This window comes from Cetorhinus maximus, chromosome 16 (assembly GCF_964194155.1).
Source record: "Cetorhinus maximus chromosome 16, sCetMax3.hap1.1, whole genome shotgun sequence".
Classification (NCBI taxonomy): Eukaryota; Metazoa; Chordata; class Chondrichthyes; order Lamniformes; family Cetorhinidae; genus Cetorhinus; species Cetorhinus maximus.
Window position 1 is genome coordinate 38,336,159 of NC_135894.1, and position 14,535 is coordinate 38,350,693.

The window sequence follows — 14,535 nt, forward strand, 5'->3', positions numbered from 1 at the left end:
AGTGCTAGGCTAAGACCATCTCCAGCAGGAGAGAATCTGACCATCACCCCTTGACATTCAATAGCATTGTGGTCGCTGAATCCCCCACTAACAACACACTGGGGGTTACCATTGACCAGTGACTGAACTGGACTAGCCATATAAATACTGTGGCCCAACCAGCGACACCCAGATCCCATGAACAAATCTTAAAAATTGCTGTCAGGCCATTAATTGGCTTGAGGCGGGCCTTCAGCCCCCAATAGCAAGGAAGTCCTACCTCCAAAAGTTGCAAGAGAATCAAATGGCTGACAGGTCTCTGGCAGTGTCACTGGGAACAGAAGCCATTTTCGGATTATAGCAGTCCCAGATGGAGCTAGACTTCATGATGTGCGCAGGATATCACCAGGGCCAGGCTGGGTGGTGGGGTGAGAGAGATGGGGGTCAAGGGGGGTGGTGGGCCTCCTTAGGGCACACAGGGCCTGAAAAGGAGGCACACTACCCTTGCCCAGCTACCAGCCCACACAGTCAAATGTGGCTGGCTGGACAGTTATCACTGGCCTCCCACACTGCAGGTAAAACCCCAACAGCAGATCAAGTGGCCTGCGAGCAGCCAGGCCCCCTGACGCCTCCCTGGTGACTGGTAAAATGGCAGCAGGGGAGCTGAGGTTGGGGTGGTGGGTAGTTACTAGTAATGGTGTCCATATCATGGCACCCAATTTTACCCACCCTGCCTGCCACCCCGCCCCTGTGGCTCATGACGTCTCTCCACCAGCCAAGATCAGGGGCAGAGCAGTGTTACAATAGGAGTCACGCCTCCACAAAGGTGGTGGTAGAAAGGACCATAGGTCTTCTCAAGATGTGCTTTCGATGCCTGGACCGTTCAGTGTGAGCAGTACAATACTCCCCAGAGCGGGTGTCACTGATAGTTGCATGCTGCACTCTCCACAATCTGGCACTGGCAAAGTAGGACCCACTGGAGGAAGAGGATCTTGATGCAGTTCCACAGGCCACAGATGATGAGCCCTGTAGTGAGTCAGAAGAGGAGCAGGGTGAGGAGAACGCTGAGGCAGACCTCGGTAACCTCCAGGGAGGCAGGAACACCAGGGATGCCTTGATCCAAAGGTCCTTCAGCTGGGCTGCCAAAGATCAGCTTCGACCGCAAGCCAGGGCTGCCGCCTCCATCCCAGATGGAGGGTCCTTTCAGTTGGACACAAAGAACACTCAGTGTCTGCGCAATAAAGTTCAGAGCCACCGACATCCAGCATTACACACTGGCGTACCCTGCACCAAGAAAATAAAAAGGTGAAGCATACTCAAGCCATTTTGACAATTATTTACATAAGCTTCTCTGGTCTTCATTCTCAGACCAGTACAGATAAAGTAAACATAAATGAACATAAAATCACCCGTGACCTGTCCCTCTTTTGCTCATGGTGCCTTTAACTTACGCTTGTGAGTGCTACATCTTGGTGCTCCCCCTTCACTGGTACTGACAATGGAGACAGCCTGCTGACCCTGCTGTCTTGTTGGCCTTGATGACCTTGGCGGTCCTCCTCTGGCCAGTGGAGCCTGTGCTGGCCCAACCTGAGAGGGAGCGGTCAGTGGCATGGCTGGCACCTCCCCAGTCATCGCAGCCTCATCAAATGTGACGGTCACTGGCAGAGGGGTGGAGGAGCTGCTGCCATCATCCAGAGCACCCTGAGAGGAGCCCGCAGAGACGACAAGCAGCTCGTGCGCCAAAATGAGGTTGCTCTGGACCTCCCTGCTCACTATTGATGGACAGGCACCTAGCTGGGATACTGGGTGCCTCATCCATCTCCCACACTGGCACTGACCACCTGAGCTCAGTGCCTGTGTGAGGGATTGCAGGTCCGAGCTCAATCCCTGGAACCACTGATTTTGTCCCTGGAGCTGCCTCTCCATGAGAGTCGCCACTCTCTCAATGGAGGAGGCAGTGCGCTCGGCCATGAGAGTCAACGCAGTGCTGATGCTCCACACAGACTCCTCCATAACAGAGACCATGGCCCACATACCCTCAAGGATCTCCTCCAGATCCTCCTGCACATCTCGCTGGACATCCAGCTTCTGCCGCCTAATGGGCGACTCCAGAGGCTCATCATCAGCCTTTGACTGAGCATCGTCCTGGTTCCCAGTAGTCCCCTAACTGCCGGCCCCCTGGGCACTCGCTGCCTCCGCCTATACCTCAAGCAAGTTTGAAGTGCCCTCACCAATGTGCGCCAAGATGCTAGCCGCCAAACTAATACCCACCGAGGTGCTGGTACCTACGCTGGTGCCTGCTTCAGAGAGCGGGTGTGATGCAGGTGCAACAGAATCTCGGTAGTCCTCCAGCATCAGGGGTGGCCCTTCGGGGTCCGCAGAGCAAACAGCTGCTGGTGACCCTAAAAGGTCAAACAAGGACATGTCATTAGTTAAAGTCATCACACTGTCACGGCGCTTGCCAGGCACCCTGGTGAGACAATGGAGATCTGCATCATGGTGCCATCGTCTTTCAATGATCAATGGGGAATCCACGTTTGAGGCTCTCATCAATGAAGACACTACACTAGAATGCTTGCACAATCTGAAACTCTCACCTCTGTGCACTGCACTCTTACCTTCGTCTGGCACCCCCGCATCTCCACCCCCAGTTGCATGCGGAGTATGCCGGCTCTCCAGCTCCAGGGCACCTTGCTCGAACCTGCTGAGAAGCAGGAGGTTGGGCTGCCATCTGCCTGTACGTGCCCTCTCTGCCTGGTCTTCATTCTCCTGAAAGAACAGAGGAGCATTGATTAGTCTGCTCTCTACCTGCAGCATCAGTACAGCCTGGCCAACCCCACCTGAGGAACTCCTCCCAGGGCACATTGCCCTTAAGCCGCAAGGCACTCAGTCCAAGCAGCCAGGGCCACCCCCTTGGCCAGCTCGGGCGTCATTGACAGTTGGCACTCAGACTCTAACACCCCTGAGGTCCATGGGGGGATGGCCACACCATAACACTTCTACACACTGATCCATGCCAACACTGTACACATCCTTCCTGAGTGCAGCAGGCCATTGAAACACTTCTGCACCCATGTGCGCCACACCACATCATAGCTGCTCACCATTGCTGCCACCTCCTCCCATGCCCTCTTGGTGAGGTGTGGTGGCCTCCTCCTCCCATCTCTGGGGACAAGGGTGTCCCTCCTGGCAGCCTCCTCCTCCAAGATGACGGTGAGGTACTCGTCGGAAAAGTGGAGGGCCGAGTGCCCACCTGACCTGCCCTCCCGTCTGCCATGTCCACCCGCACCAGACTCCACTGGGAATGCTGAACACACGTCTTACCGTGGCAGCTTTCCAGGGCCTGCCTGGGCTGCTTTTAAACCGGCCGCTGCATCACCATTGGACCTGGTGGCCGACAGGCACCAACGCCCGCCCGGCCCTTCCCGGCCAGTACGGAGCCGCGTTTCACGTTGGGGAGGCCTTAATTGCCCCGCCAGCGTGAAATCGTGGTCGGGGGCCAATTGCAGGTGGCAGATTGTTTCCCGGTCGCTCCCGGGCTTGCCCGCCTGACAGCTTCAAAATCCTGCCCCATGTTTCATTTCAGTGAATTTAATCAATCACATGAAGAACTGAACAGAGCATTAAAACTGCACAAAATTGTGAGTTTGGATGGTGTAGTGGTCAGAACAATGTCCATTCACCTCTGTGATAGTTTGATTCCAATTCAGACAGACGTCTTCTCTCTGCTGAAAATAAGGATCACATGATGGCTCTGGGCAATACAAAGATATGTCCTAATAGAAGGCCCCACAATGTAAAATGGCGCATAACCTAAGAGAAATAGGCAGTCTTACTGAGAAAGGCTACACGGTTGCCATGTGGGGAAATGAAAATATCACTCTGGTGCAGTAGAAATTCTTGAGGATATGGTTATGTTTACTGGAACAGTGTGAGAATGCAGTACTTTGAAAATATTAAAATATACGTGATCTGGTAGCACTTGATTCATACTTAATTACTGAAATCAGAAAGTGTTCCTCTTTCAAGGACAGATATGCTGCAACTGATGATAAATTTTAATCCCATCTTCACCCTGCCCTGATATAAACACTTTGATCAAAATAACTATTAACAAAAGCATCATGAACTAGCTTTGTTTAAATTAGTCAGTTGAAGAGTCAATTCCTTTTAGAGAAAAGCAAAATACTGCGGATGCTGGAAATCTGAAACAAAAACAAAAATTGCTGGAAAAACTCAGCAGGTTTGACAGCATCTGTGGAGAGAAAGACAGGGTTAACGTTTCAAGTCCGTATGACTCTTCTTGAGGACTAAAGAGAAATAGAAATGTGGCGAAATATAAGCTGTTTAAGGGGGGTTGGACAGGTGAAGCTGGATAGAGGGCCAGTGATAGGTGGAGGCAAAGGAGAGATTGCCAAAGATGTCATAAACCAAAGGTCAAAGGGGTATTGACGGTGGTGATATTAGCTAAAGGATGTGCTAATGGTTATATTAAGGGTAGAAAGCAGGATGAGCAAGTGACAGATGGCCCTAGTGGGGGTGAGGTGGTGGGGAGGGGATCGAAATAGGCTAAAAGGTGGAGATAAAACAATTAATGGAAATAAATTTTTAAAATAATAATAGAAATAGGTGGGAAAAGGAAAATATATTAAAAAAATATTTAGAGAACTAAATACTTAAAGTTCAATTCACTACAAAACTGTACTTTTAGGAAATGCTTTAATTCGGAATATTCTGCCCCTATTAACTGATCCCAGTTTGTGGTTCATAGGGTAAATTGTTTCTAAATCATATATTTTGAACACCACAACCAGAAACTAAAACCCAACACAATTTTTGAAAATCTGCAGCAAAGTCCATCAGACAATAAGGCTTGTTTTAAGACAATCCTCGTTTCATCAAAACTTATGTATTGGAGCTGAGACGAAAGAGGAATGCTGTGCTCTTAACAGGAACTTAATTATATTCTGATTCAAACTTGACCTTAAGTGAAGCTTACACGAATCTGAGTTGTAGGCGAGCCCCTCCTATCACATTGCATACGAACTGTAAGGCTGGAGAGAAAAGGGCCAATAATTTCTGGTAGCTTTTGGCACTGAACTGCAAATTTTATCAATAGGAAAAACTGACAACATCCAACTAGCACAAAATGATCCAAGTGCAGCACTAGAATCCTCTGTTGTGAGGGTACACAATCTCCATTTACTTTATTCTTCGTAATGACTGAGCCTAGCTTATATCTCTTCAAGGAATGCCTAGCTTATATCTTATTTATTTTTAATGTTAGTTTCATCATTTCTCCTGAGGGTAAGTGTATTTTTAAATTTTATATTTATGAGCTAAGAGTCAATTACCCAACTCAAAGGCTCTGCCTCCTATCATCCCATCTGTAGGGGGGTGGGGTTCAAAGAGCAAATGTTAACTGAAATGAACCCAAAAAGTCTTTGAGTGTACTGCAAACCAACTGGAAAACAGGATATGATAGATTGACTGGGAATGCCTTATCTATTAGCAACTTTTATGTTTAATATTGACACTAATCAATTGTCCACGGTGTTGTGCATGAAGAATCAAGGTCAAGTGTGGCCTTCATGTGAAACAGGATTAAAAGGCAGAAGATGATTACACCAGGGAGCACAGGAATTATTAAGGACCCACGCCATTTATCCTGACCTTATTTTGATATCATTTGTAGTTAAATAGCAAAACATCATGCAATCTGCAATTAAGAGAAGTAAAGTTGTTTGGAGTACAGGAGTTTCTCTGCAGTAAAAGCGGAGTAACTGAAGAGTAGAGATATAAAGCCCAGGCACTACAGTGCCACCATTGGTGGGAGGGATTAATTACAATGTGAGAAGTTTACAAAGGCAGTTTTCAAACATGAGAATGTAAGGTTAAGAAAAATTGACACCAGAGATGCAACCATAGTAGCGCTTACACCACCAACAAATTGCAGTGTCAACACTAAAGGCATCCTGAGGGAATTTCAGGGCTAAGTTCTTAATATATTGCATTTTGCAGGCACTGCTGATAAAACTGAAATATTAGAGAACTCATCGCTAGCCATGCAAATTAATAAATGCAGCCTTTAACTTACAGCACTTTTGTTAATAATCTGTTTTCTTAACCTGTTTTTCTTACCTTCCTATGATGTAGAATACTTTTCCCGTGCATGTATGTCCACTGTAGAGGAGCCCATTGAGGATGCAGGCTTGGTACTCTCGCAGTTTGGTGTTCTCAGTCAGGTTGCTCTTGTTCCACACTCTCTTTCTCAGCTTAGACAAAACAGCTTCAGCTTTTTCAATGTGTGATCTAACCCATTACCAGTGTAAAGCACAATGCTACCCATGTATGTGAGTTGAAGATTTCTTCAAAGGGTGTGTGATTTAACCCTAAGTGGCAGCCTTCAGTCTCCTAAGATGATGGTTTGCATCCTGGTGGTCAACTCAGTGTCAAGCATTACCTTGTGTGGCTTAGGAACCCCACTCAACCATGGCAGCCTGTGCCACATTGGCTGCGGAGGAAGACAGTGGGCTGAGAAGGTCCATGATTCGCTGGCCTCTGTTTTCTCTGGGCCCTATTCTTGGCCAGCTGAGCTTTTCGCTTCTGCCCGCCTCGTCCAGTCCCTTTCCAAACAGTCAGCCTCCAGAGGTCACGGCCATCAGCGACTGTCTCCTATTTGTCAGTGTAAATATCCAATATCTTTATAACTTGCTTTCAGGTGTCCTGGTAATGGAGGTATGAGTTCCCAATAGGTCATGTCTCAGTGGCCAGTTCACTGTCCAGAAGGTCTTTAGGTAAACGGCCATTATCCATCAGGTGAATGTGGCTGAGCCAGCGTAGACATCGTGGACTTAACAAGGAGTGTGTGCTGATGAAATTATCATGGCCAAAGACCTCTGAGCTGGTGACTTTGTCCTGGCAACAAAGGCTGAGGATACGTCTGAGACAGCAAAGCTGGAAACTGTTCAGCATTTTCTTCTGCTAACATATGCTGTCCAGGTCTCACCACTGTAGAGGAGCCCATTGAGGATGCAGGCTTGGTAGACTCGCAGTTTGGTGTTCTCAGTCAGGTTGCTCTTGTTCCACACTCTCTTTCTCAGCTTAGACAAAACAGCTTCAGCTATTTCAATGTGTGATCTAACCCATTACCAATGTAAAGCACAATGCTACCCATTGAAAATCCCAGTGTTCTCTGCCCAGAGGGAAAAATAACAGACGAGATTCCTCTGCATCTGTGGATTTCAGGTGTGAGGTGTGATTCATCTGCCAACATTCACTGTTTGGGCTCACTTGGAAAAGTCTCATGGTACTGCACCCCAAGAAAGCCTATTGGACTGTACTTCAGAAAGTCCCATAGGACTGTACCCCAGCAAATTTCATGGACTGTACCTCAGCAAGCCCCATGGGATTGTAGTATGGAAAGGCCCATAGGAGCGTAAGTCGGCAAGGCCCATGAGAGTGTACCATCAGCAAGGCATATGGACTGTACCATCAGCAAGGCCAAGGGATGTATCTGAGGAAGGCCCATGGTAATGTTCCTCAGCAAGACCCATGAAGTCTCATGGACTGTACTTCAACATGGAGATAAAGAATGAAAATATCCAACTTATAAATTGTTTTATTATGAGTCATTTCACCCATTCAATGCCCTAGGAGTTTAACACAACTATTAAAACATGAAAATTGTCGTTCAGTTAGCAATTTAATCTGAACAGAATAAAACAGAAGAATCGAACATAAAGGGCAGAATCGTCCCAGGCTTGCACTAAGAGCGGCAGTGGGTGGGAGAAAAAACATTTTATCTGTTGGCTGTTCACGCCATATCATCCCAATCCCACCTCAATAATCATGCATTCCCGAGAAATATGCCGTTTTGATCTTTGGCGAGCTCTCATTCACCTGCCCCTCCATCATCTCGCCGCTTCCTCGCGTCGAGTGACGTATTTAAAGTGCAGCCGCGTGCACACCTCTCAGTGCTTCCAGCCCAGGATTGCTGCACAGAAGACATGGCCCCAAAAGGCATGAAGACTGCCTTTTTGGGATGCTGTGGAGGTTTGTTGTGATGTTCTCTACCCCCGCTCTGGCCACAGGAGGTCCAGAAATCTCAACACTCTGGCTTGGTTGGCGGTGGCAGTGGTGGTCAGTGCCAATGTTGCACAGAAGAGGTTGGCCATCCAATGTAGATAGAGGATGAATGATCTCATCTGTGCCGCCAGGGTAAGGCAACCATCTCATCACTTTAAACTCACACACTCAAGCCCATCACACATTCACTGGCATCTCACTCACTGCCAGCTCAAGGGACAGCACCACTCACACTCTCACACACACCCTCATACCTCCACCTGGCCTCATCTCCTCTGGAGACTGCCTCCTCAGCCCTCACCATCTTGAGGCCACTTGTACAGATCAACTTGTGCCCCCCCCACCACACACCCTGGGATACCCTCCTTCCCCAGTACAGCCCTAGACCTGCAGCCTCTTCTCTTGGCTGAAGTCACTTCCCCCCCTCCCCCAAGCAAGCCCTCGCCCTGCAGCCATTGAAAAGCCGCCCTCCCCCACCTATGGCTGGTCTGGTAGGTAGAGACCTGCTGCAGAGAAGACATAGCCCCAAAAAGCAAGAGGACTGCAGCCCCCCGATTCAGTGATGTGTCCCTAGAACACCTTTTGGATGCTGTGGAGGCCTGTTGTGATGTTCCCTACCCCCCGCTCTGGCCACGGGAGGTCCAGCAATCTCAACACTCTGGCTTGGTAGACTATGGCAGTGGCGATCAGTGCCAATTCTGCACAGAAGAGATTGGCCATCCAATGCAGACCCTCTAAAGGTCATGTGGTACTTCTATGAAGCCGGCGCTGATGACTGCAAATGCTACCCGAAGCAAGGCAGGTGAAAAGTGCAGCTCGTCGGATGCATGTCGCTTATGTACAGTTGCGAAATAACTAGGATGATCCAACATGGGGGCTGATTCCGGCGAGCTGGGTTATAATGATATGCAGATGTATTACACACATAAAAACAAAAAACTACTGCGGATGCTGGAAATCCAAAACAAAAACAGAATTACCTGGAAAAACTCAGCAGGTCTGGCAGCATCGGCGGAGAAGAAAAGAGTTGACATTTCGAGTCCTCATGACCCTTCAGCAAAACTGAAGGGTCATGAGGACACGAAACGTCAACTCTTTTCCTCTCCGCCGATGCTGCCAGACCTGCTGAGTTTTTCCAGGTAATTCTGTTTTTGTTGCAGATGTATTACGATGAATTTCCCGATGTCCGACAGCGGGAAACACAGCCTGCCATTGATGGGCAGAGTGGATGATTGCAAACTGGCTTCATGATGTTGTGAAACCGATTTTTGGCCTTCTCACCATATTGTCCACTCATGCTGCCAAACTCACCCGATGCCAACGGGCATGGAAAATTCTGTCCAAAGGTGCATGATACACAAGAGTGATTAGATTTCAAAATCATGTTACAGTCCCTAGTTGATACCTGGCAGTGGATAGACCATATTTAGCATTCAAAAGCAGATATTTAGGGAACATTTAGTGCTCGGCTTGACTTCTGTACATCAGGGTTATGCTTGGATCAGGTTTTTCGCATAATGGGTGAATGGAGACGTGTTTGAAGCACTGGAATTCTATGCTTGCATCAGAGTTACGCTTGGACTGGTTATGAGTTTATTTGGAATTGACTGTGCTCCAGCCTCAACTGAAAATCAAACACTTAGCAATCCACATAAACTAAAACTGGGACTGGTGGTGCTTGCAAATCTTATTTTTAGGCCCTGTAAAAGCACTTACGAACTTTTACTGAATCAAAACTATTTCCCCTTTGTTTGAAAATGAGCGAACAGATTTTGCGTAGATCCGTGCAAGTTGTATACTCTGATGAAAATATAGCATCGGGTAGAGATCATATTTCTCAGACTAATCCAAGAGATATTTTTGTAGCCTTTAACCTGATGTTAAGTCCAGAGAAATGACTATATATTAATTATTTGAAGATCTTTTTCCATGTGAAACCAGAATGCCGTTGTGCCTAGCTGAAGCTGAGGCACATGTTATTACAAAGTAGTACTATTTACAAAATGGCTGCTGACTTGCCAGCTTCAGCATTGTACCTTCTGGGTGTGGCCATTACTCTGCTGTACAATATGCCACAAAATGGAAGACTAAAATAAAAGCTGCAATTTAATAAGTAACTTCTGAGACTGCAAGGAATTTGTAAAAAACATCTTTTTTTAAAAAACGAATCCTCTACCTCAAATCCTGATTATATTCCTGGCAGAAAATGACTAAGACTAAACTAAACCAGGAAACCTCTGGTCATGGAGAATGCCAATGAAGATGAGGTGCTGGCTGCCAATGAAACCATATATCAGCATGAGTCAGCACCTTCAGGGGAAGAGGGTCAAAAATTCAAAAAATAAGGTAAACCTGAGGATTTAGGAATGTTGATCTTCAGATCAGGTTTTGCTGTTGTCCACACCTTCTGTGACACTTGTAGTGGGGAAGCTGCACGGTCTCTCCCACCTCTCAGGGCTGTACTCTATGTGGGGCATTCTCTGCATGGGCCTGGGTGCTGGACCCTACGGTTGCTGTGGTGGCTGTCGGCTGGGTCAGGTGCAGCCCTCCTTCTAGCGCCGGTAGCAGTGGAGGGCATGGGGTGAGTAGAATGGAGTTCCCTTGAGGTTGGGGATGGTTTCGGCAGGATTGTGGGGGCGGAGCCGGTGCTGTGAGTGCAAAGCAGGCGGCGAATCAACTCTCAAAATGCTCGATTGGAGGGTTGAGCTGCCATTTATCTGATCTTTTTGTCTCTTTAAGAGTACTTGTTTTTTATACTTATACTTAAAAGGTTTGGTCCCAGTGGAATAATGAATCACCAAACTGGAGCCTTCATACTTTCAGTGTGGTTCTTTTCTGCATTACACACTGAACTTAGCAGAAAAAGATTTACATGTATGTGATTGGGTTTTATTGTGTTGACACAGCCTTCTGCTAACATTAAAAACATTCCATGCACAGTTTAAAACAATTTCCAGGATGTCAGTGGATGTTTGAAGCTAAATCTGCAGGATATCTGTTGAGAATCTAAAGCTGGGCAGAAAAATTCATTTAGGGATGATTTCACATTGATTGGTTTCAGTGCTCTTGCAGTCAACCGGATTACTGAGCAACAGTACTTCTTTTGTGTTGCATATCTGAAACTGCTTCACACGGATCCAACAATAGTATACAATGGAACTGATGTTCCTGACTTTCACCCTAGGGAATACTATTGCCACAGGAAAAGAGAAGACGTGTTACATGCATTTCCATCCTCTTTGCATCAGCTTGGTTCATGTCTCATCCTTGAGTCAGAAGGTTGTGGGTTCAAGACTCAGCCAGGGATTCCAGTATTGGAAAAGCAGTAATTGCTTCCAATTAATCTTGGAAAAACAGAAGCCTTTGTCCTTGTTCCTCCCTACAAACTCTGTTCCCAAAGTACCAACTCCATCTCTCTCCCTGGCAGCTGTCAGAGGTTGAACCAGTCTGTTCACAATCTTGGTGTCACATTTGATCATGAGATGAGCTTCTGACCACGTAACAATGACATCACTAAAACAGCATGTTTCTACATCCATCGCCTGTCTTTGTCCCGCCTTAGCTCATCTGCTGCTGAAACCCTTGTCCATGTCTTTGTACTCACGAATTCCAATGCACACCTGACTGACCTCCCACATCCTTCCCTCCAAAAAACTCTGCTGCCCATGTTCTTATTCGCAACAAGTTCTGTTCACCTATCACTCCGTGTACACTGACCCATTGGCTCCCAGTTAAGAAATGCCTCAATTTTAAAATTTTCATCCCTGTTCCAAATCCCTCCATGGCCTCACCCCAATCTCCTCCAGCCCCTACAATCCTCTGAGATATCAGCACTCAATTAATTCTTGAGCACATCCCTAATTTTAATCTCTCCACCATTGGTGTCATGTCTTCAGATGCTAACACCCTAAGTTCCGGAATTCCCTCCCTAAATCTCTCCACCTCTCGACCGTGCAACCTTTGAGATGCTTCTTAAAATCTATTCCTCTAACCAAGTATTTGGCTATTTGTCTTAACCTTGACTTATGTGACTCAGTGTCAAATTAGTTTCAGAGCTCTTCTGTGAAGCACCTTGAAGTGTTTTATTGCATTAAAAGTGCTATATCAGTGCAAATTGTCATTGTTAATGCAGGCTGGTGATTCAGTGCAGGCCTAAAGACGTGTTGGATTATCAGGGATGTCATCTTTCAGATAAGAAATCAAACTAGGACCCCTCATTTCCTTTTAGCAAAAACATACTTTATTCATAAAATAGCTAAAAGAACATTACAAAACATTTCAAAATGGCCATTACAGGAAGTGCAATGATATTCAAATTTTCTACACAGATCATGTTGCACTCTGAGGTGCTTCAATATAATTGTGATACATGTAACATTTGCTGTATACATTCAATGTGAGTCATACAGCCCGAGGGGTTCCATTCAATTTCCAGCCCCTTAGTGTACTATGGCTAAAAGACCTTTGACAGTGACCTTTCCCTATTGTGCCTCTGTAGCGGCCGTCCCAAGCTTTAAGGCATGTAGTTCTGGACCTTAGAATGTGCCAGCAACACTCGTTCATGGGCAACTCTTTGCACGGGAAGACCAACAAGTTTTGGGCAGACCAAAGAGTGTCTTTCATCGAGTTGATAATCTTCCAGCTGCAGAAGACGTTTGTCTCAGAGTGCTTCCCTGGGATCAGCCCGTAAAGAACCGAGCCCTGCTTTACACAACTACTCAGGATAAACCTCGACAAAAACCGCTGCATCTCTCTCCAGACATTCTTTGCAAAGGCACATTTCAGAAGGAGGTAAACAACGGTCTCTCCCTCACCACAGCCGCCTCGAGGGCAACGTGTGGACGCGGTGAGACTCCGGGCATATAGGAAGGATTTGACGGGGAGGGCCTTTCTCAGCACCAGCCAAACCAATTCTTGGTGCTTGTTTAAAAGATCTGGTGATGAGGCATTCTGCCAAATGACTTTAACAGTCTGTTCAGGGAGCCATCCTACAGGACCTACCATCTCCTTTTCCCACAGGGCCTCTAGGATGTTGTGTGCAGACCACTGTCTGATGGACTTTTGGTCAAAGGTGTTTTGCTGCATAAACTTTTCTATGAGGGACAAGTGGTATGGAACGGTCCAACCACTTGGACTGTTACATGGCAGCGTAGCCAGACCCACCCTTTGCCACACTGGGGACTGGTAGAATCACAGCACGTAGTGACACTTGGTGTTTGCTACCGAGGGTCTACGCACAGCTTAATGAAGCCATACACAAAGGTGGCCATCAGGATGAGTGAGATGTTGGGTATGTTTTCTCCCCTGATAGAGGTTTGTATGTTGTGTCCCTGCAAACGCAGTCCATTTTCAACCTTCAGATAAAGTGGAAGATGGCTCAGGTGATCACCACAGTGCAGGAGTGAGGAATGGGCCAGATCTGCGCCAAGTACAGCAACGCCCAGAGTGCCTCATACCTGATGACCAGATTCTTACCCGCAATGGAGAGGGACCATCACTCCCACATGCCCAGTTTTTGTTTGACGATAGCCACTCACTCCTTCCAGTTTCTAACACATGACCTGGTCCCTCCGAACCATATTCCCAGCACCTTCGGGCAGTCTGACCTGATGGTGAAGGGACAAAGGATCGGTCAGCCAAGTTCCCAAAGAACATGGCATCACTCTTGCCACGATCTCCCTTGGCTCCCGAGGCCAGTTCGAACTGGTTGCCAATGTTGACCAGTCTACGCACTGACTGTGGATCTGAACAGAAGACGGTGATATCATCCATGTACTGGGAGGCTTTGGCCTGAGTGTGTCCACTGCCTTGGATTGTCACTTCTACTTTGCCCGAATTCTTCCTGATGGTCTCAGCCAAAGGTTCTATGCAACACAAGAACAAGACAGATGAGAAGGGGCCCTGCCTGACTCCAAATTTAATTGGAAAGCTTTCCGATTCCCGCCTATTGATTGAAGCTGCGCTACTAATGTTTGTGTAGAGCAGTTGGATCCAATTGCGGATTCCCATCCCAAATCTCATTCTGTAGAGCACATCAACCAGGTAGGTTTGTGATATTCTGTCAAAGACATCCTCCTGGTCCAGGCTGATGAGTCAGGTGTCCACACCCCTGACCTGTACTTAGGCAATCGTATCCCTGAGCAGCACAAGAGTATCAGTGATCCTTCCATCAAATTCAGCACAGATCTGGTCAGTCTGTCTCTCCTCCTGCCCACCTCCATGACTAAGGCCTTCAATTCCAGATCCATGACCCTGGACCCCTCTCTCTGCCCTGGTGATCTATTTTCCTAGTTTAGAATTGCAGCAGGTATGGTATTCAGCAGCAGCCTCCTGTAATTTAGTGCAGCTTTCCTTAAGGAGGGACTGACTTCCTTTAAGAACAAAGGTCTGGCTGCAGCACATATTATTAGCACACACTGCTTGGCCTCCCGCTGAGTGCAGAGGCAGCCAGCAATACACCAGTCACTC